The sequence below is a fragment of the Oncorhynchus gorbuscha genome, unplaced genomic scaffold (genome assembly GCF_021184085.1).
Source record: "Oncorhynchus gorbuscha isolate QuinsamMale2020 ecotype Even-year unplaced genomic scaffold, OgorEven_v1.0 Un_scaffold_103:::fragment_2:::debris, whole genome shotgun sequence".
In the NCBI taxonomy this organism is placed as follows: domain Eukaryota; kingdom Metazoa; phylum Chordata; class Actinopteri; order Salmoniformes; family Salmonidae; genus Oncorhynchus; species Oncorhynchus gorbuscha.
Window position 1 is genome coordinate 50271 of NW_025744396.1, and position 24108 is coordinate 74378.

At 42.4% G+C, this 24108-nt stretch overlaps 1 pseudogene; it reads right to left on the minus strand.

The window, feature by feature from the left end:
• The window catches only part of LOC124016884, a 66873-nt pseudogene that overhangs the window by 32630 nt on the left and 10135 nt on the right, over window positions 1–24108 (minus strand).

A 24108-nucleotide genomic window follows, 5' to 3' on the forward strand; every position in this document is an offset into this window, starting at 1 on the left:
GGGGGCGTAACGTTACTTAGCCACGTTCTCCATGCTGATGGAGCACTTCCAGATGGCCCCTGTGGTGGCGGCCAGGAGCTGCTTGTTGTCTGCCTGGCTCAGCAGAGTCACCAGGGACTGCAGGCCCTCGTACTGACGTACCAGGTCACGGGTACGCTTGTCTTCCGCACACGAACAGAGACAGGGAAAGACAGGCAAAATATACAGCTTTTTGGGGCTATAAGTACACATCTCAAAACGATGATGGACCTATTTTTGGAAGTTCTTTGCCCTAATGCTTATGCATTGTTCACATTCCCAGCATCAATGTACATTTTTGCTTGTTAATGGGTTCCTTTTCAATGAGAATAGGTATGGACCTAAGACAGGAATTTAACTGGGGGGGGGGGGGCATAGGACCTGAGGCATAGGTTTTTCACAAAGTCCTCGATCATGCCCTCAGTCTGGATGGCAATTCTGTAACGTAAATGACGTAAATTAAAGTGTAGGGAATCAGAGACAGTGTTTTGGGTTCCAATGATGAATCACACAGTGGTTCTCTTCAGGGTGGCACTCCATGCCTTAATCTGCTGAACATGCTTCCCACACCATGGGTGCACCCGAAATGGCACCCTATTCCCTATGTAGTGCACTTCTGTTGACCAGAGCCTCACAGTGAGCCCCTCACCTCTGAGGCACACTCCTGCAGGGTTCCCACCACAGGGATTAGTGTGTTCTCATGGGGAGACTTGCGCAGGCAGGCCAGATGAGGGATTCCCCCAGCCTTTGCGGATGGCCTCCTTGTTCCTGGTGCTCTTTCTGCAGCTCCAGAGGACCAGTGCCCTGCAGCGAGCCACCTCCACGCCTTTCTCCTGCTCCTTTATCAGGGCCACCGAGTCAGGCACGCAGTCTAGTAACTCCACCTGGGAACACGTACACAGAGTCAGACACACATACACGCACACGCACACACTTGTAACGGATGTGAAACGGCTAGCTTAGTTAGCGGTGGTGCGCGCTAAATAGCGTTTCAATCAGTGACGTCACTTGCTCTGAGACCTTGAAGTAGTAGTTCCCCTTGCTCTGCAAGGGCCGCGGCTTTTGTGGAGCGATGGGTAATGATGCTTCGTGGGTGACTGTTGTTGATGTGTGCAGAGGGTCCCTGGTTCGCGCCCGGGTAAGGACGAGGGGACATGTACACACACAGAGCACAACACACACACTCAATGATCCAGTGTGTATCAAATACAATTTATATCAGACATTGCGAAAGTAATGTCAGATTTGTTCAGTGGATATGAAATCCACAGGAGATGCTGTAATGATAGCTGTGGTTTCCATTGACGCAATGTATTAAACGAGAATAACAAAATAGTTGGCCATGGTCAGGTGCATAATTAAATCCTATTACCGTGGGGTCTGAAAGAATAAAAAAAGAGACTCAACATGTGGAAAAACAGCAGGTCTACGTGTTGATGTTACGATATTGAAATGCCAGAGTGCCCCTTTATGACCGTCAGCCTGTGTGTCAGGGCTGTGCTAATCCATAGTTCCTGCACGGCCACTGACACAGAGCAGGCAGAGCTATTACACATGTTATGCAGTTTAAAGGTGGTCTCAGTCTGTAGTTTAGCGTGAAGTTAATCTCTCCTCTGCAAATGACTGCAATGAGCACATCCGATTTGGTAATTGACATAAATATACAAGGCCCACAGGCTTTAATCACAGGTCGCTCTGTCAATAAACATCAACTCAGGTCCGAGGATGTCAAAGGACATTCTATCTGTTTCCCCCTGACTGACTTTGATGTTTGTCACATGAGACCAAGGAAAGGGGGAATGGAGGGTGGGGACTATCAGGGAACTTAGTGTATGGAAACTTGAGGGAGCTAGAAGAGCCAGTACTGTGAGGAGTTTGGTTGGGCTGTGCTGTGTGTTGGTGTGTAGTGGAGGAGTAATTCTGTGCTGTGTGTTGGTGTGTAGTGGAGGAGTAATTCTGTGCTGTGTGTTGGTGTGTAGTGGAGGAGTAATTCTGTGCTGTGTGTTGGTGTGTAGTGGAGGAGTAATTATGCGATGTGTGTTGGTGTGTAGTGGAGAAGTAATTCTGTGCTGTGTTGGTGTGTAGTGGAGGAGTAATTCTGTGATGTGCGCTGTTCTGTAGTGAGGGAGCTATTCTGTGTAGTGCTGTGCCATGTTGGCCTATGTTGTGCAAGTTTGTGCTTTGCTGTGCTACAGTACAGTATGTGATTCCAAATTGGCTCTGTCGTGGGTTAGTTAAAGCATGCTGCTGGCAACAGCAGCAGGGCTGTGAGTTCAATTCCCGCATGGGTCACACATACATATATATTTATGTGTCACTGTCAATGCCGACAGTTGTGCAAGCCTCTTTGGATGAAAGTGTCTAAATGGCATTATTATTATGTTCCCTTGTGCAAGGCTATGCTTTGCAGTACAGTATGTATTTTACAACCATACTCACCAGTCTCTTGATTCCTCCGTGCTGTCTGACTGTCTTGGCCCGTCGGAACTTGACCATGTTGGCAATGGCGTCTGCGGCCAGATATTTCAGGTCATTGTCTGGGGAGTCAGCAATAGCCCGGCGGATCTGACTGCTACGACTGATCTCCTTCAGAATCTTCAGAGAACCTAAATCTAAATCAAACACACAGATGATGAGTCAACAAAGCATACTGTATCTCTTTCAATCAAGCAAACATTTTTGGGGCCTATATGAAGAAGAACTGTGAAGCCAATGGAAACAACATGAGGTACATCTGTCAACAGGAGCACAAATAAAGAGAATTGTGTAAACCCCCTAAACGTGCCACAGTTTCTGAAGAGTTTCAATATAAAGGCATGCTGTATAAAAAAGCACCCAGGCATCTCATTAGGTCTATTGGAGTCGAATTGATATCCTGTGTCCTTAAAGGCACCGGGCCTGCCTGCTCAGGCCTGCAGTCAGTATACTCTTTGTATCTGAAACACTAGGCTGGCACACACAGCACAGCTCTGTTCCCCCCGCCGAGCAACCAGGTCCGCTTGGCAGGGAGCAGGGACTGGGAGGGCTACTCACTTTGCATTTGATTTCTTCTGTATCCAGCAAGTTAATGAGGACTTCAAGGCCACCTACATCCCGGATGGCCAGTTGGCACGTCTGCTGGGCTAGTCCCTCATGGAGCACAGAGCAATCACAGTGGCCGTCTGGTTGCCTCCCTGAAATAATAATGAAAACAAGGCACCAATGAATGAATGAAACCGCAGACAGAGAAAATACGAATTAAAGAGACATTTAGAAAAGGGAAAACACAGTGTCTCCCCTCCTGCCATACTTTTCTCCCCCTGTCTTTTTTTCCTGACTCTCACTGGCTTTAACCATGCCTGGTGTGGCTATGTTGTTTGCCACAGTTTGGTAAGTGTTTAGCTTTGTGACACTGAACACTGGTAGAGATAAACTATCCGATACAGAATGGCACTCTGACCACTAAGCTGCCTGCAGTCAGACAACCATAGACAATGACCTAAGTTAGAGATTAAAGAGAAAAATGAGCATCGAAATGATGAACATAATAATGAGTAGGCACTTCAAAAGACTCTGTTTTGACAGTTGCTATACACACACACAATAACTCAAGGCTTGTTTCTAACCAATTAGCTACTTAGTAACTACTACTAAGCAAACAAGTGGTTTGGGGGTAGAAAATATATGGGCAGATGTCGGTTTATTGCTTCTTAGGTGCAACATACAAAACAATGTAAAAATGTAAAACAGGTGACTTGGGGTCATTCTCCTGCCATTCTCGGTTACTTTTTAGTCTGCATTGTGTTTTTTCGTTGCATGGTATTGTGTTTTCATAGTCAGGTTTCAAGTTTGAAATGTCACCTGCACAAGTACAGTGATGATTTTGTTTTTCTTGCAAGCCCTAAACCCAACAATGCAGTAATCAATCAATAAACAAATGAGAAATAAAAATAAGAAATAAGAAGAATACAAAAAAAGAAGATACTGTATTCCAATATTTGCAATATTTGTAAGGGGCCAAGATGACTAGGCAACAGGGTGTATGATGAATAGAGCATCAGCAGTGTAAATGATGATTGAATGTGAGTGTGCGTGTGTGTAGAGTGACTAGAGTCAGTATACGTGTGTGTGCATGTTATGCGTGTGTGTAGAGTGACTAGAGTCAGTATACGTGTGTGTGCATGTTATGCGTGTGTGTAGAGTGACTAGAGTCAGTATACGTGTGTGTGCATGTTATGCGTGTGTGTTGGAGTGCCGGTGTGCGTCAGTTTGTAGAGTGCTTAGAGTGTACATAAAAATGAAGAGTCAACTCAGTCTGTGTATCCATTTTGTTAGCTATTTAGCAGTCTTATAGCTTGGGGATAGAAGCTGTTAAGGAGCTTGTTGGTGTCAGAATTGATGCACAGGTACTGCTTCAAATCAAATCAAATCAAATCAAATGTATTTATATAGCCCTTCGTACATCAGCTGATATCTCAAAGCCTAAAACCCCAAACAGCAAGCAATGCAGGTGTAGAAGCACGGTGGCTAGGAAAAACTCCCTAGAAAGGCCAAAACCTAGGAAGAAACCTAGAGAGGAACCAAGCTATGTGGGGTGGCCAGTCCTCTTCTGGCTGTGCCAGGTGGAGATTATAACAGAACATGGCCAAGATGCTCAAATGTTCATAAATGACCAGCATGGTCAAATAATAATAAGGCAGAACAGTTGAAACTGGAGCAGCAGCACGGTCAGGTGGACTGGGGACAGCAAGGAGTCATCATGTCAGGTAGTCCTGGGGCATGGTCCTAGGGCTCAGGTCCTCCGAGAGAGAGAAAGAAAGAGAGAAGGAGAGAATTTGAGAACACACACTTAGATTCACACAGGACACCGAATAGGACAGGAGAAGTACTCCAGATATAACAAACTGACCCTAGCCCCCCAACACATAAACTACCGCAGCATAAATACTGGAGGCTGAGACAGGAGGGGTCAGGAGACACTGTGGCCCCATCCGAGGACACCCCCGGACAGGGCCAAACAGGAAGGATATAACCCCACCCACTTTGCCAAAGCACAGCTCCCACACCACTAGAGGGATATCTTCAACCACCAACTTACCATCGTGAGACAAGGCTGAGTATAGCCCACAAAGATCTACGCCATGGCACAACCCAAGGGGGGGAGCCAACCCAGACAGGATGACCACATCAGTGAATCAACCCACTCAGGTGACGCACCCCTTCCAGGGACGGCATGAGAGAGCCCCAGTAAGCCAGTGACTCAGCCCCTGTAATAGGGTTAGAGGCAGAGAATCCCAGTGGAAGGAGGGGAACCGGCCAGGCAGAGACAGCAAGGGCGGTTCGTTGCTCCAGAGCCTTTCCGTTCACCTTCCCACTCCTGGGCCAGACTACACTCAATCATATGACCCACTGAAGAGATAAGTCTTCAGTAAAGACTTAAAGGTTGAGACCGAGTTTGCGTCTCTGACATGGGTAGGCAGACCGTTCCATAAAAATGGAGCTCTATAGGAGAAAGTCTTGCCTCCAGCTGTCTGCTTAGAAATTCTTGGGACAATTAGGAGGCCTGCGTCTTGTGACCGTAGCGTACGTGTAGGTATGTACGGCAGGACCAAATCAGAGAGATAGGTAGGAGCAAGCCCATGTAATGCTTTGTAGGTTAGCAGTAAAACCTTGAAATCAGCCCTTGCTTTGACAGGAAGCCAGTGTAGAGAGGCTAGCACTGGAGTAATATGATCAAATTTTTTGGTTCTAGTCAGGATTCTAGCAGCTGTATTTAGCACTAACTGAAGTTTATTTAGTGCTTTATCCGGGTAGCCGGAAAGTAGAGCATTGCAGTAGTCTAACCTAGAAGTGACAAAAGCATGGATTAATTTTTCTGCATCATTTTTGGACAGAAAGTTTCTGATTTTTGCAATGTTACGTAGATGGAAAAAAAGCTGTCCTTGAAATGGTCTTGATATGTTCTTCAAAGGAGAGATCAGGGTCCAGAGTAAGGCCGAGGTCCTTCACAGTTTTATTTTAGTCGACTGTACAACCATTAAGATTAATTGTCAGATTCAACAGAAGATCTCTTTGTTTCTTGGGACCTAGAACAAGCATCTCTGTTTTGTCTGAGTTTAAAAGTAGAGTTTGCAGCCATCCACTTCCTTATGTCTGAAACACATGCTTCTTGCGAGGGCAATTTTGGGGCTTCACCATGTTTCATTGAAATGTACAGCTGTGTGTCATCCGCATAGCAGTGAAAGTTAACATTATGTTTTCGAATAACATCCCCAAGAGGTAAAATATATAGTGAAAATAATAGTGGTCCTACAACGGAACCTTCATGAACACCGAAATTTACAGCTGATTTGTCAAACCATTCACAGAGACAAACTGATATCTTTCCGACAGATAAGATCTAAACCAGGCCAGAACTTGTCCGTGTAGACCAATTTAGGTTTCCAATCTCTCCAAAAGAATGTGGTGATCGATGGTATCAAAAGCAGCACTAAGGTCTAGGAGCACGAGGACAGATGCAGAGCCTCGGTCCGATGCCATTAAAATGTCATTTACCACCTTCACAAGTGCCGTCTCAGTGCTATGATGGGGTCTAAAAACAGACTGAAGCATTTCGTATACATTGTTTGTCTTCAGGAAGGCAGTGAGTTGCTGCGCAACAGCCTTTTCTAAAAATTTTGAGAGGAATGGAAGATTCGATATAGGCCGATAGTTTTTTATATTTTCTGGGTCAAGGTTTGGCTTTTTCAAGAGAGGCTTTATTACTGCCACTTTTAGTGAGTTTGGTACACATCTGGTGGATAGAGAGCCGTTTATTATGTTCAACATAGGAGGGCCAAGCACAGGAAGCAGCTCTTTCAGTAGTTTAGTTGGAATAGCGTCCAGTATGCAGCTTGAAGGTTTAGAGGCCATGATTATTTTCATCATTGTGTCAAGAGATATAGTACTAAAACACTTGAGCGTCTCTCTTGATCCTAGGTCCTGGCAGAGTTGTGCAGACTGAGCTTTGAAGGAATACGCAGATTTAAAGACGAGTCCGTAATTTGCTTTCTAATAATCATAATCTTTTCCTCAAAGAAGTTCATGAATTTATCACTGCTAAAGTGAAAGTCATCCTCTCTTAGGGAATGCTGCTTTTTAGTTAGCTTTGCGACAGTATCAAAAAGGAATTTCGGATTGTTCTTATTTTCCTCAATTAAGTTTAAAAAATAGGATGGTCGAGCAGCAGTAAGGGCTCTTCGGTGCTGCACGGTACTGTCTTTCCAAGCTAGTCGGAAGACTTCCAGTTTGGTGTGGCGCCATTTCCGTTCCAATTTTCTGGAAGCTTGCTTGAGCTCGGGTATTTTCTGTGTACCAGGGAGCTAGTTTCTTATGAGAAATGTTTTTAGTTTTTAGGGGTGCAACTGCATCTAGGGTATTGCGCAAGGTTAAATTGAGTTCCTCAGTTAGGTGGTTAACTGATTTTTGTCCTCTGGTGTCCTTGGGTAGACAGAGGGAATCTGGAAGGACATCAAGGAATCTCTGTGTTGTCTGTGAATTTATAGCACGACTTTTGATGTTCCTTGGTTGGGGTCTGAGCAGATTATTTGTTGCAATTGCAAACGTAATAAAATGGTGGTCCGATAGTCCAGGATTATGAGGAAAAACATTAAGATCCACAACATTTATTCCATGGGACAAAACTAGGTCCAGCGTATGACTGTGACAGTGAGTGGGTCCAGAGACATGTTGGACAAAATCCACTGAGTCGATGATGGCTCCGAAAGCCTTTTGCAGTGGTTCTGTGGACTTTTCCATGTGAATATTAAAGTCACCAAAGATTAGAATATTATCTGCTATGACTACAAAGTCCGATAGGAATTCAGGGAACTTTACAGGCCCAGGAGGCCTGTAAACAGTAGCTATAAAAAGTGATTGAGTTGGCTGCATAGATTTCATGACTAGAAGCTCAAAAGACAAAAACATCATTTTTTTTTTGTAAATTGAAATTTGCTATCGTAAATGTTAGCAACACCCCCCGCCTTTGTGCCTTTGCGGGATGCATGCGGGATGCACAGGGGATATGGTCACTAGTGTAGCCAGGAGGCGAGGCCTCATTTAACACAGTAAATTCATCAGGCTTAAGCCATGTTTCAGTCAGGCCAATCACATCAAGATTATGATCAGTGATTAGTTCATTGACTATAATTGCCTTTGAAGCTTCCTATGTGGGCAGAGAGAACAGCCCATGACTTGGGCGGCTGGAGTCTTTGACGATTTTCCAGGCCTTCCTTACACACCACCTGGTATAGAGGTCCTGGATGGCAGGGAACTTGGCCCCAGTGATGTACGGGGCTGTCCCCACCACTCTCTGTAGCGCCATGCGATTGAGGGCAGTGCAGTTGCCATACCACGCAGTGATGCAGCCAGTCAAGATGCTCTCAATGGTGCAGCTGTAGAACTTTCTGAGGGCCCATGCCAAACTTTTTCAACCTCCTGAGGGGGAAGAGGCGCTGTCGTGCCTTCTTCATGACGGTGTGCACGTGTGTGGACCATTTTAAGTTCTTAGTGATTTGGAAATCTTTTGTGAAATGTGAAATGGTTTAGATCAGGATGGGACAAAAGCATCTGACGGCAGATAGAAACAGAAATTCCACACAGTAGGTAGAAAATACAGCAGTAAGCTGATGCAATACATGACTTTGAAATGTGACACGACATCTTGAAGTCAAAATCTCCTGGCAATTGAACAATTCGAATCTTATTGTTTCATTTTTTTCAATTTTTTCAAAATGTTTTCTTTCTGTTCTCGTTTTAAATTAACCACAGATAAACCTAGAAAAAAAGCAAGTTGCTTTTATTAGTTGCACACTTTATTAGTTGCACATCCCAGCCTCAGGACCATCCCAAACAGATGACTCTACCGACACAGAGGAGACTCGAACGTCTTACGTAATGAACGTATCAATGTAAGAGAGAAGAGTTCTTCAAAAGGAATATCTAGAACATGTTTTAACTATAAATTACATAGTATGTTCTATGGAGTTCATGTTTTGGGGGTACAGTCATAGCAGAATGTACTGTATCAGGGTTGACTGTGATATGAAGCAGGTGTTTGATCAAATCGTTCACCCCCAAAAAGAGGTAGCCTGACACACTGTTGGGAGTGGGATAACGGGCACATGTGTTCCCCATATTATGATGTTGGCCTAAATGTGAACCATTGGTCTCGTAACAGCAGTGGGTCTCCTGCTTCTTTTTTCTCTCCTCCACCACTTCTCACTTTTCAAAGGATTCAGTAGGGCTAGGATCATACCTTTTAAAAACAAAACGCTACGTTTAGAACTGATACCACAGAGAAAACATCATATGCTTCCATTTTTGTTAGCTTACGTCTGGAACTATTGTAGACATTCTTTAAAACATTGACAACATCTGACAATCTTTTATGATGGACTGTCCTCCAGCTCGCATGATAGGGGCAGATGCGCAGCCAGAGGGGGCAGCCTACAACTCAACCACTATATGTCTGACTACGTCCCAAATTGCACCCTATTCCTTAAATAGAACACTACATTTGACCAGAGCCCTATGTGGGGAATAGGGAATAACGGAATAGGATGCAATTTGGGAAGCAACCTTTGTCTGCATCTAAACACTACAGATTATGAAAGACACATGGAAAAAACTGTAAACACAACTAATGACTGGGGTTTACATAACATGATGAGACAACATTTGTATACAGTATTTATGTGACTTTTGTGATTCGCCACAGACAACAATACTGCATAGGTTTACTGCAGAGGTCAGGCTAATATGTGTTTTGTTTAGAGTAGTTTAAACCCAGGTGAACTGTAACGCTCGTCGTGGGTGGAAGAAGAGGAGGACCAATGCGCAGCTTGGTAAGTGTCCATATTGTTTTAATAAGAACACTGAACACTGAACAAAAACCGACAAAACGAACAGTCCTGACCGGCGACGCAAAACACAGAGCAGGAAAGAATCACCCACACCACACAGGTGGGAAAAGGCTACCTAAGTATGATTCTCAATCAGAGAGAACGAACGACACCTGCCTCTGATTGAGAACCATACCAGGCCAAACACAAAACACATCATAGAAAAAAGAACATAGACTCCCCACCCCAACTCACGCCCTGACCATACTAAAACAAAGACATAACAAAAGAACTAAGGTCAGAACGTGACATGAGCACCTTTTTCTTATGACCCGTTCTGCTCCGTAATCCCACTGCTGAAAACACTGAGGGACCCACTGCTGAAAACATTTCGCTACCAGCGGGATTTGGCAATAACAATAGCAATTTCTAAATGTCTTCACAAATTACATCCAGAGGAAAAATATCTTTAAATATCGCACATTACAAAGCAGGGAAAGAATGCAGGAGATTCATAAACTCTCATGATATGATAAATGTAGTCACTTACCAATATATAAAACAAGCATTTATTATGGTCCTTTAATCCAGACACATACATTACAAACAGAGCAAGTGCAACAGGCACTATGCACAAATATAAATATACAATACCAGTCAAAAGTTTGGACACACTTACTCATTCAAGGGTTTTTCTTTATTTTTACAATTTTCTACATTGTAGAATAATAGTGAAGACATCAAACTATGAAATAACACATATGGAATAATTTAGTAACCAAAAAGTGTTTTTAAAAAGTATTCTTCAAAGTAGCCACCCTTTGCCTTGATGACAGCTGTGCAGAGTCTTGGTATTCTCTCAACCAGCTTCATGAGATAGTCACCTGGAATGCATTTCAATTAAAAGGTATGCCTTGTTAGAAGTTCATTTGTGGAATTTATTTCCTTCTTATTAATGTGTTTGAGGCAATCAGTTGTGTTGTGACAAGGTAGGGTGGTATACAGATGATAGCCCTATTTGGTAAAAGACCAAGTCCATATTATGGCAAGAACAGCTCAAATAAGCAAAGAAAAAGGACAGTCCGCCATTACTTTAAGACATAAAGGTCAGTCAATGCGGATTATTTCAAGAACTTTTAAAGTTTCTTCAAGTGCAGTCGCAACAACCATCAAGTGGTATGATGAAACTTGCTCTCATGAATACCGCCACAGGAAAGCAAGACCCAGAGTTACCTCTGCTGAAGAGGATAAGTTCATTAGAGTTACCAGCCTCAGAAATTGCAGCCCAAATAAATGCTTCACAGAGTTCAAGAAACATCAACTGTTCAGAGGAGACTTCGTGAATCAGGCCTTCATGGTCAAATTTCTGCAAAGAAACCACTCCTAAAGGACAACAATAAGAAGAAGAGACTTGCTTGGGCCAAGAAACACAAGCAATTAGATTGGTGGAAATCTGACCTTTGGTCTGATGAGTACAAATTTGAGATTTTTTGGTTCCAACCGCCTTGTCTTTGTGAGACGCAGAGTAGGTGAACGGGTGATCTCCACATGTGTGGTTCCCACTGTGAAGCATGGAGGAGGAGATGTGATGGTGTGGGGGTGCTTTGCTGGTGACACTGTCTGTGATTTATTTAGAATTAAAGGCACACTTACTCAGCATGGCTACCACAGCCTTCAGAAGCGATCCACCATCCCATCTGGTTTGCTCTTATCATTTGTTTTTCAACAGGACAATGACCCAAAACACACCTCCAGGCTGTGTAAGGGCTTTTTGACCAAGAAGGAGAGTGATGGAGTGCTACATCAGATGAACTGGCGTCCACAATCACCCAACCTCAACCCAATTGAGATGGTTTTTTGGTAACTACATGATTCCATATGCGTTGTTTCATAGTTTTGATGTCTTCACTGTTATTCTACAATGTGGAAAATAGTTTAAAAATTAAGAAAAACCCTTGAATGAACAGGTGTGTCCAGGCTTTTGACTGGTATTGTACATATTGTATGTTTTATTGTCACATACACTGGATAGATGCTGTGAAATGTGTTGTTTTACAGGGTGAGCCGAAGTAGTATCACACCTTTGGAGTAAATTAGGGTTCCTCAAGAGCACACTAAGCACTAAGAAGTGCCCTGGGAAGCAGACATCACACAGAGGGAATTTACGTGTTAAGGTCGCTATGGAATTCACACCAGACACACAGGGCGGATGATCATCATTAATCAGCAACTCAATAGTAATTCCTCAGGTAAATGAGGAAGACCATTGTATAAAAAAATGTATCTAGCTATCCAATAAGATTATGGAATCAACAACTGATTTACGCAATAAAACACAATAAGAGATCAAATTTAATGTAATTGTTCAGACCTCCTCACCACCAAAAAACTGAAATCTGGCAGAAACCTTCACTGCTTGATAACTGCTTGATACAACTCTTCCAAACAGCAAGGTAATAACATGGGAATGGGTGTGTGCGTGTGCGCGTGCACGTTTGTTCGCGTGCGTGTGCATGTGTGTGTGTGTGTGTGCCCCAACAGAGCTGGATCTATGACAGATGGAATGAAGCCACAGTCTGTGTTTCTAGTGTCTGTGTTCCTCGACCTCGATCGGTGTAAGATAGAAGCAACCAGCTTGGCAGTGTCCGCTTCCTGGAGAGTGCATGTGATTTTTACTCTACTGCCATTTCTGGAGCAGACTAGCTATGTAGGGTACAGATTAAGAAGAAAAAAGACAGAGCCTTCTGCCAAGTCCATTATGGGTAACAAATAGGGAAAGAATGATTGGTGGTTCTCTCTTACTTCATATTGGACATAGGATCTTCTATAAAATAAAATGTTGAGCATATGACTGGCCTTGTAGCAGCTAGCAAAATAATACAGTTTGTGTCAGGCTTCCAAATGTTTTGTGGTATTTTGCGTCACTAAAAAGTTGTTTCACTTAAAAGGTATGGAAACATGTACAGCTGTTCTGTAAAACATTCCCTAGACATAAGTTACAGCATTCATAGTGGAAATTACTTAGTCTGGTGGAGGAGTAGGCCACTTAATTTCTCTGAGTTTCCAAAATAATTGTTCAACCTTATATGTGTTGTATTAATATTTAGCCTTTTAGTCTAAGGCTTCCAATCAAAAGTTACATTTTTTTCTGGTGCTTAAGAACCTTTTTCTGAGAAAGGTTTTTATAACATGTTAACAGAGCTGAATACTCATTTCAAAGCTGTGAAACACCGAATTCATTAGAAATATCATTCACTCGTAGAAATTAAGTTAATGTGAGGGTAGTGACTGACCCTGGCTCTTTTGCAGGGCAGGAGAACATGAGGTAGTTAGGAAAAGTGTTCTCCTGAGAGAACGTGGGGCCTGTATTTCCGCTACTGACCAGCAGAGGGTGGACAACCTCAACCATGGTTACACAAAGTGTCATCGTGGATGGACGTGGGACCCCGCTCAATACCCGGGTGATTCTATTATGACGCCTACTTACATCACCATCTTACATTTTACTTGGAAATTAATGTATTGTTTAAATTATAAAAAAGGATGTACACCTCATCTATCAAATCAAGTCAAATTGTATTTGTCACATGAGCCGAATACAGCAGGAAATGCTTACAGTGAAATGCTTACTTTTACAAGCCCTTAACCAACAATGCAGTTAGGAAAATATCCCCCCCCCACCAAAAAAAAACATAGAGGTAAGAATATAAAATAATTAAAGAGCTGTAGTAAATAAGAATAGCTGGGCTATATACAGGGGGTACCGGTACAGAGTCAATGTGCGGGGGAACCGGTGTCGAGGTAATTGAGGTAATATGTACATCTAGGTAGAGTAAAAGTGACTATACATAGATAATAAACAGAGTAGCAGCAGTGTAAAATAGGGGGCAATGCATTATTCTGGGTAGCCATTTGATTAGCTGTTCAGGAGTCTTATGGCTTGAGGTTAAAAAGATGTTCAGAAGCCTCATGGCCCTAGACTTGGTGCTCCAGTACCGCTTGCCATGCGATAGCAGAGAGAACAGTATATGACTAGGGTGGCTGGAGTCTTTGACCATTTTTAGGGCCTTCCTCTAACACCGCCTGGTATAGAGGTCCTGGATGGCAGGAAGCTTGGCCCGGTGATGTACTGGGCCGTTCGCATTACCCTCTTTAGTGCCTTGTGGTTGGAGGCTGAGCAGTTGCCATAACAGGCAGTAATGCAACCCGTCAGGATGCTCTCGATGGTGCAGCTGTAAAGCCTTTTGAGGATCTGAGGACCCATGACAAATATTTTCAGTCTACTGATGGGGAGTAGGTTTTGTCCTGCCGTCTTCACGACTGTCTTGGTGTGCTTGGACCATGTTAGTTTGTTTGTGATGTGGATGCCAAGGAACTTGAAGCCCTCAACCTGCTCCACTACGGCCCCAATGCTGAGAATGGGGGTGTGCTCGGTCCTCCTTTGTCACATTGAGGGAGAGGTTGTTGTCCTTGTACCACACGGTCAGGTCTCTGACCTCCTCCCTATAGGCTGTCTCATCGTTGTCAGTGATCATCAGCAAACTTAATGATGGTGTTGGAGTTGTACATGGCCATGCAGTCATAAGTTAACTAAGTAAGGGTACGGTTGTTACCTACCCTTACCACCTGGGGCAGGCCGTCAGGAAGTCCAGGATCCAGTTACAGAGGGAGGTATTAATCCCAGGGTCCTTAGCTTAGTGATGAGCTTTGGAGGCAATATTGTGTTGAACGCTGAGCTGTAGTCAATGAATAGAATTGTCACATAGGTGTTCCTTTTGTCCAGGTATGAAATAGCAGTGTGGAGTGCAATAGAGATTGCATCATCTGTGGATCTGTTGGTGCGGTATGGAATTTTGAGTGGGGACTAAGGTTTCTGGGATAATGGTGTTGATGTGAGCCATGATCAGCCTTTCAGAGAATTTCATGGCTACAGACTTGAGTGCCACGGGTCGGTAGTCATTTAGGCAGGTTACCTTAGTGTTCTTGGGCACAGGGACTATGGTGGTCTGCTTGAAACATGTTGGTATTACAGACTCAGACAGGGAGAGGTTGAAAATGTCAGTGAAGACACTTGCCAGTTGGTTAGCGCATGCTCGGAATACATATCCTGGTAATTCGTCTGGCCATGCGGCCTTGTGAATGTTAACCTGTTTAAATGTCTTACTCACAACAGCTGCAGAGAGTGTGACCACGCATTTGTCCAGAACAGCTGATGCTCTCATGCATGTTTCAGTGTTACTTGCCTCGAAGCGAGCATAGAAGTTACTTAGCTCGTCTGGAAGGCTTGTGTCACTGGGCAGCTCTCGGCTGTGGTTCCCTTTGTAGTTTGTAATAGTTTGCAAGCCCTGCCCCACCCGACAAGCATTGGAGCTGGTGTAATATGGAGGGCATAGTGGGATTTCTTATAAGCTTCCGGGTTAGAGTCCTGCTCCTTGAAAGCGGCAGCTCTACCCTTTAGCTCAGAGCGAATGTTGCCTGTAATCCATGGCTTCTAGTTGGGGTATGTACATACAGTCACTGTGGGGACGACGTCCTCAATGCACTTATAGATAAAGCCAGTGACTGATGTGGTGTACTCCTCAGTGCCATCGGAAGAATCCCGGAACATATTCCAGGCTGTGTTAACAAAACAGTCCTGTAGTTTAACATCTGCTTCATCTGATCACTTTTTTATAGATCAAGTCATTGGTGCTTCTCTCTTTAATTTTAGCTTGTAAGCAGGAATCAGTAGAATAGAATTATGGTCAGATTTGCCAAATGGAGGGCGAGTGAGGGCTTTGTACTCTGTGAGAGCTGTGTACTTTGAGAGCTTGAGCGCTGTGTGTGGAGTAAAGTTGGTCTCAAAAAAATGTTCCCTCCGGTTGCACATTTAACATGCTGATAGAAATTGGTAAAACTGATTTAAATCTCTTAGGGCTAGGGGGCAGTGTTCGGAAGATCGGATGACATTGGATAGAAACACTCTGAAGTTTCTACAACTGTTAAACTAATGTGTGAGTCTTACATAACTGATATGGCAGGTGAAAACCAGAGGAAAATCCTTTCTGATTTTTTTAGGTCACAGGTCATTTCAATGCTAGCCTATGGGATATACATTTAAAAAGGACCCAGATTACAGCTCCTATGGCTTCCACTAGATGTCAGTCTTTAGAAAGGGTTTCAGGCTTGTTTCTTGAAAAATGAACAAATAGTTGTAGTTTTTCCAAGGTCTTGTTGAGTGTGTTAATGAGGTGCGCGCTCTTCGTTATTTATCTTCCCTATTGAACATACTATTCTCAGTCTTAAATTGTATAGTTTATTTAGGTATTAGAGTGCCCGAGGATTAATTAGAAACATTGTTTGACTTGTTTAGACAAACTTTACCAGTAACGTTTTGGATTTGTTTTTATTCATATTGAACGAGTGGATTACTGAAATCAAAGGCGCCAACTAAACATACTTTTTTGTATATAAAGGACTTTATTGAACAAAACGACTATTCATTGTGTAGCTGTGACCCTTGGGATTGCAAACAGAGGAGGATCTTCAAAGATAAGTGATTTATTTAATCGCTATTGGTGATTTTTGTGACGCCTGTGCTGGTTTGAAAAAGTATTTTGATGTGGGGCACTGTCCTCAGATAACAAGAAGTTAAGCTTTTAAATGATGTAGGTGTCACGATCGTCGTATGGAGTAGACCAAAGCGCAGCGTGGTTAGAATACATTCTTCTTTATTAAATGAAGAACACAAAGAACACAAAAACAACAAAACGAATAAGACGAACGTGACCACTATTTAAACAATGTGCTAACGTGCAACATAACATAGACAATAACCCACGAAATACTCAAAGAAGATGGCTTCCTAAATGTGGTTCCCAATCAGAGACAACAATAAACACCTGCCTCTAATTGAGAACCAATCTAGACAACCATAGACCAACATAAACACCTAGATGAAATCAACCCCATAAATCTACAAAAAACAGTAGAAACACCCTAGAATAAGACAAAAACACACATATCACCCATGTCACACCAAAATAATAAAGAAAACAAAGAATACTAAGGTCAGGGGTGACAGTAGGACACTTGTATGTTCATGAATGTTTAATATTACTATTTTGTCATTTGAATTTGGCATGCTCCAACTCTACCGGATGTTTTCGAATTTGATTCCGGTAAACAGGATCGGATCCCTAAGAGGTGATTTAAGTTTCCCTGCATTAAAGTCACCCCCGGCCACTAGGAGCGCCGCCTCTGGGTGAACATTTTCCTGTTTGCTTATGGCAGTATACAGCTCATTGAGTGCGGTTTTAGTGCCAGCATCGGTCTATGGTGGTATGTACTGTAGACAGCTATGGAACATACAGATGAAAACTCTCTAGGTAGATAGTTTGGTCTATAGCTTATCATGAGATACTGTACATCAGGCAAGCAAAACCTTGAGACTTCCTTAGATATCGTGCACCAGCTGTTGTTTACATATATGCATAGGCCCCCGCCCCTAGTCTTACCAGAGGCTGGTGTTCTATCCTGCCGATAGAGTGTATAACCCGCCAGCTGTATGTTCTTAATGTCGTCGTTCAGCCACAACTTGGTGAAACATAAGATATTATAAGATATTATAGTTCCCGTTGGTAGGATATACGTGCTTTCATTTTGTCCCATTTATTTCCCAGCGATTGAACGTTGGCTAGCAGGACAGAAGGCAAAGGCAGATTAGCCACTCGTCGCCTGATTCTCACAAGGCACCCTGATCTTTTTCAGCGAAATCTCAGTTTCCTCCTCCAGTGAATGACGGGGATCTGGGCCTGGTCAGGTGTCTGTAGTATATCCCTTCCCTCCTACTCATTGAAGAAAAACTCTTTGTCTAATCTGAGGTGAGTAATCACAGTTCTGATGTTCAGAAGCTCTTTTCGGTCATAACAGATGTTCGCGGCAACATTATGTACAAACAAGTTACGAACATTGCAAAAACACTAACAAAATAGCATGGTTTGTTAAGAGCCGATAAGACGGCAGCCTTCCCCTCTGGCGCCATCATTGTCAATTGATATTGAAAGGGTTACTTTACCTCAGGACATAAAACAATCTCATATCATTATATGATTATATAAACTAAGGACATATCCTCATGCTTATATATACAAATATATGTGGCACAAATCTATTAGGAACAAATAAGGGATCATCTAATGTGTTATTATGTGGCAGTTAAATTAAGAAGCCACCTGAAGCCATGCAATAAAAATGACCACATTCTAGGTAAACACTTACACAGTACACAACCTTTGAGTGTGGTTTGGTAAGTAATAAACTTGTTAACAATGTTGGCACCTACATATAAATAGTTTTTTTCACATAAGCCACTTGCAATCACCAGCAACACTTTATCAAAAACAGCAGAGCACAAAGTAGGGTAATTGGTAGCAGCTACGCTGAAAGCATACTGTATGTATAACTGTTAAATTGCCATATATATCTAATTCTAGATAATGAAGCAGTGGCTTCAGCTTGTAAAACAAATACCCTGTGGTTACCAATAGTGCATATTGATGGCAATTACGTGGTATGTAGCATATGTGTAAACTATACTGTGTGTTATTCAATCTGCACAAAGAGAGAGTGCTGACCGTATGGGCACTCTAAATACACTGTATAGCCGACATGCCTTGTTTCTTGCCACACAAAAAGCTGTTAACATACACACAAGCCTCATCTATAGCGTTTAAGTCATTGCGGCAAGCAACATGTTAACATCATTATAACATAATTTCATCAAGCAAAATCATAACTCATTAGATGGCATACTGTATGTGTATTCACAGGCACATGTTACATACATTTTAGGACTTTTCCATTCATGATATATAGCCATTGGTTCTTAACGAGTACACTTTATAAATGCCCCATGAGCTTAGTTAAACTGTCTATTCCCATCAGAACCCCAAATTTAAGCTTGGTTTACTTCTTTGTTCATAAACAATGTAATTGTAAACAATCACTGTATTACCTCAAAACATGGTTAAAACTATCATGGATGGTCAGTCCTGCATCTATAAGCTCTGTCAATTAATTTGAGAATGTTTACACTTTTTCAGCCCCATCTCTCAACAGTGGTGGGATGTATACTTTGTTATTGCAGATTGCCCTTTTTAAGACATACTTATTTAAACGCATGCAGTGTAGGCACACATATTAGCACTCTGGGTAAATATCCTTGGATAAATAACCCATTAAACACAACACAGATCATTCATGTGTTGCTTTATGAAAGTCTCAATCTTCCTCAAGTACAAATGTCTGTCTATACGGCTGAGATGAAGAAGGAAAAAACTGTTCTTACTTCTAAAATAAAACAGATATTTAACTTGGCTCGGGGTTAGTTTTAGCTTCTGATGGTAATGATATTATAAAATGACTACTGGACAAACCCCATAAATAACTCCACTGTGTGGTTCCCAGACAGATATAATGCTGCCTAGGAAGTACAGGTTTACAAATGCATCTTGTTGAAGGCACAAACTCTCACTGTGAATTCACTCCAAACCCCACTCAAAAGTATAATGAAATTTGAAATGTTCCCTTATCAGACATTGGCCCAGCTTCTTTAATATCATTTACATTTTAAATCTGTTTTGGAAAGAGTAACTGCTCTTTCCCAAGAAGGACTTTTTATTTCATTATCTCATGTTTTGTTAAGCTAAAAATATCTACCTGGAACTGAATTTGCATGAATGTTTTCTTTAAAAGATTTACCACCAGTTGCCCTATGAATGATCGTATTAGGGGGGCCCAATTGCAGTACGGTATGTAAAAACATTGTCAGAGCCAAATACTGTATCTCAGCTTACAAAGCTTCTGCTAATATTTAATAGTCATAGATCATAGAGATACAAAATAATGTCATTCATATTTCATTACTATAGCGTAAATCGATTTAATTAGTACCCAAAAATTAAACACATTTGAATTTCAGTTAATTCTGTAAATTACCATATCGTAAATAGAGATTCAAAGTGGAGAGATTAGGTTATGATTATCATTAAAGTATAGGGGCCAGATTTGAAATATATGACTAACCATAATATCATATGATTGCAGTTACATCAGGTCATGGCCCTAAACGGTATGTAAGCACAAGTCCAAATAAACTGACCGGTAATCACAGAGCAAGAGAGAGAGAGGGGAGAATTCCTCTCTAATCAGGCAGTGGAAGAGGTATTCCCAGTCAGTCTGGGTCAGTGGTGCATTAGTCCTCTCTCTCTATTTTCCTTTTGTGTTTTGACACATTAATATTCACCATATGCACTGTCAGTCCTTTCAGAGCCGCGTTTCATTTATGCTCTGTGGTGTGAGTAAACAGTGTGCCCAGCTGCTGTTTTTAGACAGCTCTGCTCTCTCCTCTCATATGTGTTGGCTCACACGTGCACCGAAATAGGCCTAGTGTGTCTCAGAAACCAGGAATCCACAAACCCAGTCCAACCACTTCTATAAACATCCTACTACGAAGCAGACGCTTTAAAACAGGAGCACATTATATATACTTTTATATCTAACGTCATTTTGTTATATTCATCGACAACTTTATGTCGTAAAATTTACGCAAAGCAGGCAGGTGGAATTATTATGTTAAGGAGATTGCATATTGTTCCCTCTCGGGTGACATTAGGACCATTGTGACTATCACAATTCTACAGACACATAGCCATACCTTAAAGGGATTACATTTTTAGACAATTTCAAGAAGTTTGAATATTGACTCAAGTCTGCATCAAAATTGCTGCATGGATCACAGGAAAAGGACCTGGATTTGATTGTTTCCTGTCCATTGTGACCTGCCTGGCCTGCTAGAATAGTAGATGTTTTCAACAGAAGACAGGTCTGTGTTGCTCTCCGGCCGGTGCTCTGGCTGCTCCTTGTTCTCCTCACTCTCAGATGAACTCTCGCTGAAGTCATCGGCGCCTCCTCCTGGGGTCTTACTGAAGAACACAGACACAGCAGGAGATAAGAATCAACATCAAGTTTTGTGTAACAGCTATACAAGTACATATCCATACACAGGAAGGGTTTAAACTTAAAATATTATATCAGTATATGATACATAACAAAATAAGAAGTTTTCCTTTTGTGATTTAAAATAACTGCAAGATTATTCTACACAACAAGCACCATTAACAATCTGAAGTTAATCGGAATTGTCAGGTTTGAACTTTCTCACAATCTAAGCAGCAGCCATGAATAGAGAGAGGGATTAAAGTAATGGGCAAACTGGAGTCGTCATCATACTAAACAAAGCAGGCCTCTCTTTTTCTACCGTAGCCTTCATACTATAAACGCCAACAGAAATGCAGATGGCTTTTAAAGTCAGTTGCACCACTCAAATAACTGTATCATGAAAACGGTTCACCGCGGAGCAATGAAATTATTGTACACGTTGAAATGGGGCCGCGGGGAGATGGTTCCTATTTACACAGATAGCATTTCCAGGGGAGGCCATTATCAGAGGAAATCAGCCGATATGACCGTTTCTCAGGCAACGCAGATGGGCCACGATAAACACTGAACCAAGACTTAATTAAGCAGTGAAGCGCTGTTCCGATGTGTCTGCTTTGACTACTGGCCTGGAGTAACGCTAGTAGGCTCCCAAAGGTCCCTTTCTGTACGTGTACCAAGTTTCTCTGGTTCAAGGCGGGGGGAAAGCTATCAGCAGAACAGTGGCTAGAGTCGACCCAGTAACTTTACTAGCAGACCTGTATACACTGGCATTCACAATTATGGGGACAGCTGGAAACATCGCTGCCAGGCACCAGAGGAAAGGCAGGGAAAGTGTACATCAGACCCATATATTGGCTTATATAAAAACACTTATTATCAGTTTCCACAGAAGCTATCACTACGGGTCACAACTAAGGGTTGTGCCACGTTTTTTCTGTGACTTCAGCAATCTCTTTCCTGTAAGCTGCTTGCTCTTCTGTAGGACTAGAAGGGTTCCTCGTTTATGAAGTGTGAGGAGGAAACACCCCCAGGTGACTTACCTTTTATGAGACGACTGCCTACCGGGTGAGGAAGACACAGAGAAATCTGCTTTTCTTCTGCATCTTCTCTCCTCCGTCTCAGCAAACTTCTCATTTGCTGCACTCCTTTTGGATTTCTTCTCTGCTTCCCTCGAAAAATGTAATAAAATAAGAGGGGACATCATTATGTGTTTTTCTATTTTGGAAATAGCTATTCATCGTAACATATCATCATCATTTATGCATTGAGGGAGGAGAGGGATGCAGGGATTTTGGGCTTTTTTTGTTGTTGCCATTTTAGATAGCTTTGATCCAGAGCCAGCTGCCTCAAAATGGGGACACTTATCACAAGGTCCAGCTACAAAAGCTTAAACCCCTGCTAGATCTATTTATCAATCAAAGAACATGTGATACATCATTTTTGTGAATTTTACTCCTGCGCCCAACTTGTCTGTCTGTAATTGTACAGTGGGGTTCCAAGCAGGGAACACATCGATTAACTGGGATCGTCCATATAATCAGGAATATTTGTGCTTGCCCCGAAAAATGTAAAGCCATATAAACTATCTCTTTATAATGTGTGACTGCTGGCATGTGGAGAAGACACACTGAGACACATGCGACCAGTGAAGTGCGCAGACTCCAGCATCACTTCCTACCTTTAAAATCTGGTCTATTTCGAGCATAACGTTCCCAAAGGCATACAGAACGTGTAGCGCTGCAAATATTCCAAAGACCTCCAATACATGGAGTGGAATTATCACATACTCATATGGTGATGCAAGACCGAGGTTCTTCCATTTCCAAGATGGTTCTAATTGTTTCTTTGCCGCCTGGCTTGTTCTGCACAAGCTGTTGTCTCGGCCTTCTCATGCACATTCTTTTCCTGATGCTCGTAAGGCCTCTGGGCTTGGCCTTGTTCCTCTGTATCAACCGATTCCACATGTTGGATCTCTTGTGTTGACGGAGGTTCTTCTTGAACGGCAGAATCCCGTTGAGGAAGAGAATAAGTGAGGAAAAAGGACCTCTCAATTTGCACCCAAATGCTAGCAGTGATACATAAAATAAATTTGGGCCGTAAAATTATATGGACTTGGGTCCTTAAAAAAGTTCTTCCTCTGAATGATTGTTCTTTTAACAAAGTCTTCGGTCCTTTTGTGATTTCTTTCAAGTTATAAAGCATATTTTCCATTCTGCAGCTGACATGTGGCCTCCTCATCCAGTTATTTGAGAGACACGTCACACATTGGTGTCTGAAAGGGTTGCCATTCAATTCTTCTCAGCCCAAGAAGAACCATGTAAAAACTCACCGGGGTTTGATTCAGTCACTGTTCATAATAAAACAGAACTTTCTCAACAGTCCATACTGCAGCAGAATAACAATCCAGCCTTTATAATTGAGCGACAGTAATAAAATTACACATTCCCAGTGCTTTACTACACAGAAGAGGTCCCCCTCTATTAATTGGCTGAACAATGTCAAATGTTTATTGTTTCATTTACAGTCCTCGCGCTAAAATCTTGCAGCTTGTCACAGACAAAGGAGACCCTTTGTTTCACTGTTATTCAGAGATGATTTTTACATTTTTGAAGGTCTTTTTACCCAACTTTACAACCTAACGTAAGAATGCCAACAAGACACATATGCATGGTTCGCAGGCAGGGAATGTTTTTAAATCAAAGGCACCTGCTAGGCAGAAAATAGCTCGCCTCAGACTCCCATTGCTTGCAATAAGCTAAATAGTTTTTTTTAAAGAAGTAAAGGGGAGAAATAATTAACATGGAATACTAAGGCCGTGTTCATACGCTCGGGCCAAGCACGCTCGGTCACTTTCCAAAAAAAGCTTGTTTGTCATAAAACCCAAAGTGACCTGCTGTTGGAACAATGCAGGCCAATTCAGGCCACTATGGCTGCATTTCAGGTGTCCAACCGTACCTCTTTTTTTTATGATACCTGAAATGGACAGAAGGAAGCTTCCAAACTCTATGGCACGTTAGAGCAACACACACAGCACAGGGACGGCTCTGTCAGAGCAAGTGCACAGACACTTTTAAGCAGGTCTGACGCCTGCCTGCCTGTAACCCTCCTCAGACTTCTGTCGGTCTCGGCAACACTTTTTCTTTTACTACAGGCGACTTCCAAATCATTACATTGGCACTATTCATCTTTCTCCACTTGTGCCTTGTTCCAAGCCCTCACTGAGAGACCCGAGACTCCAAATATTTACACA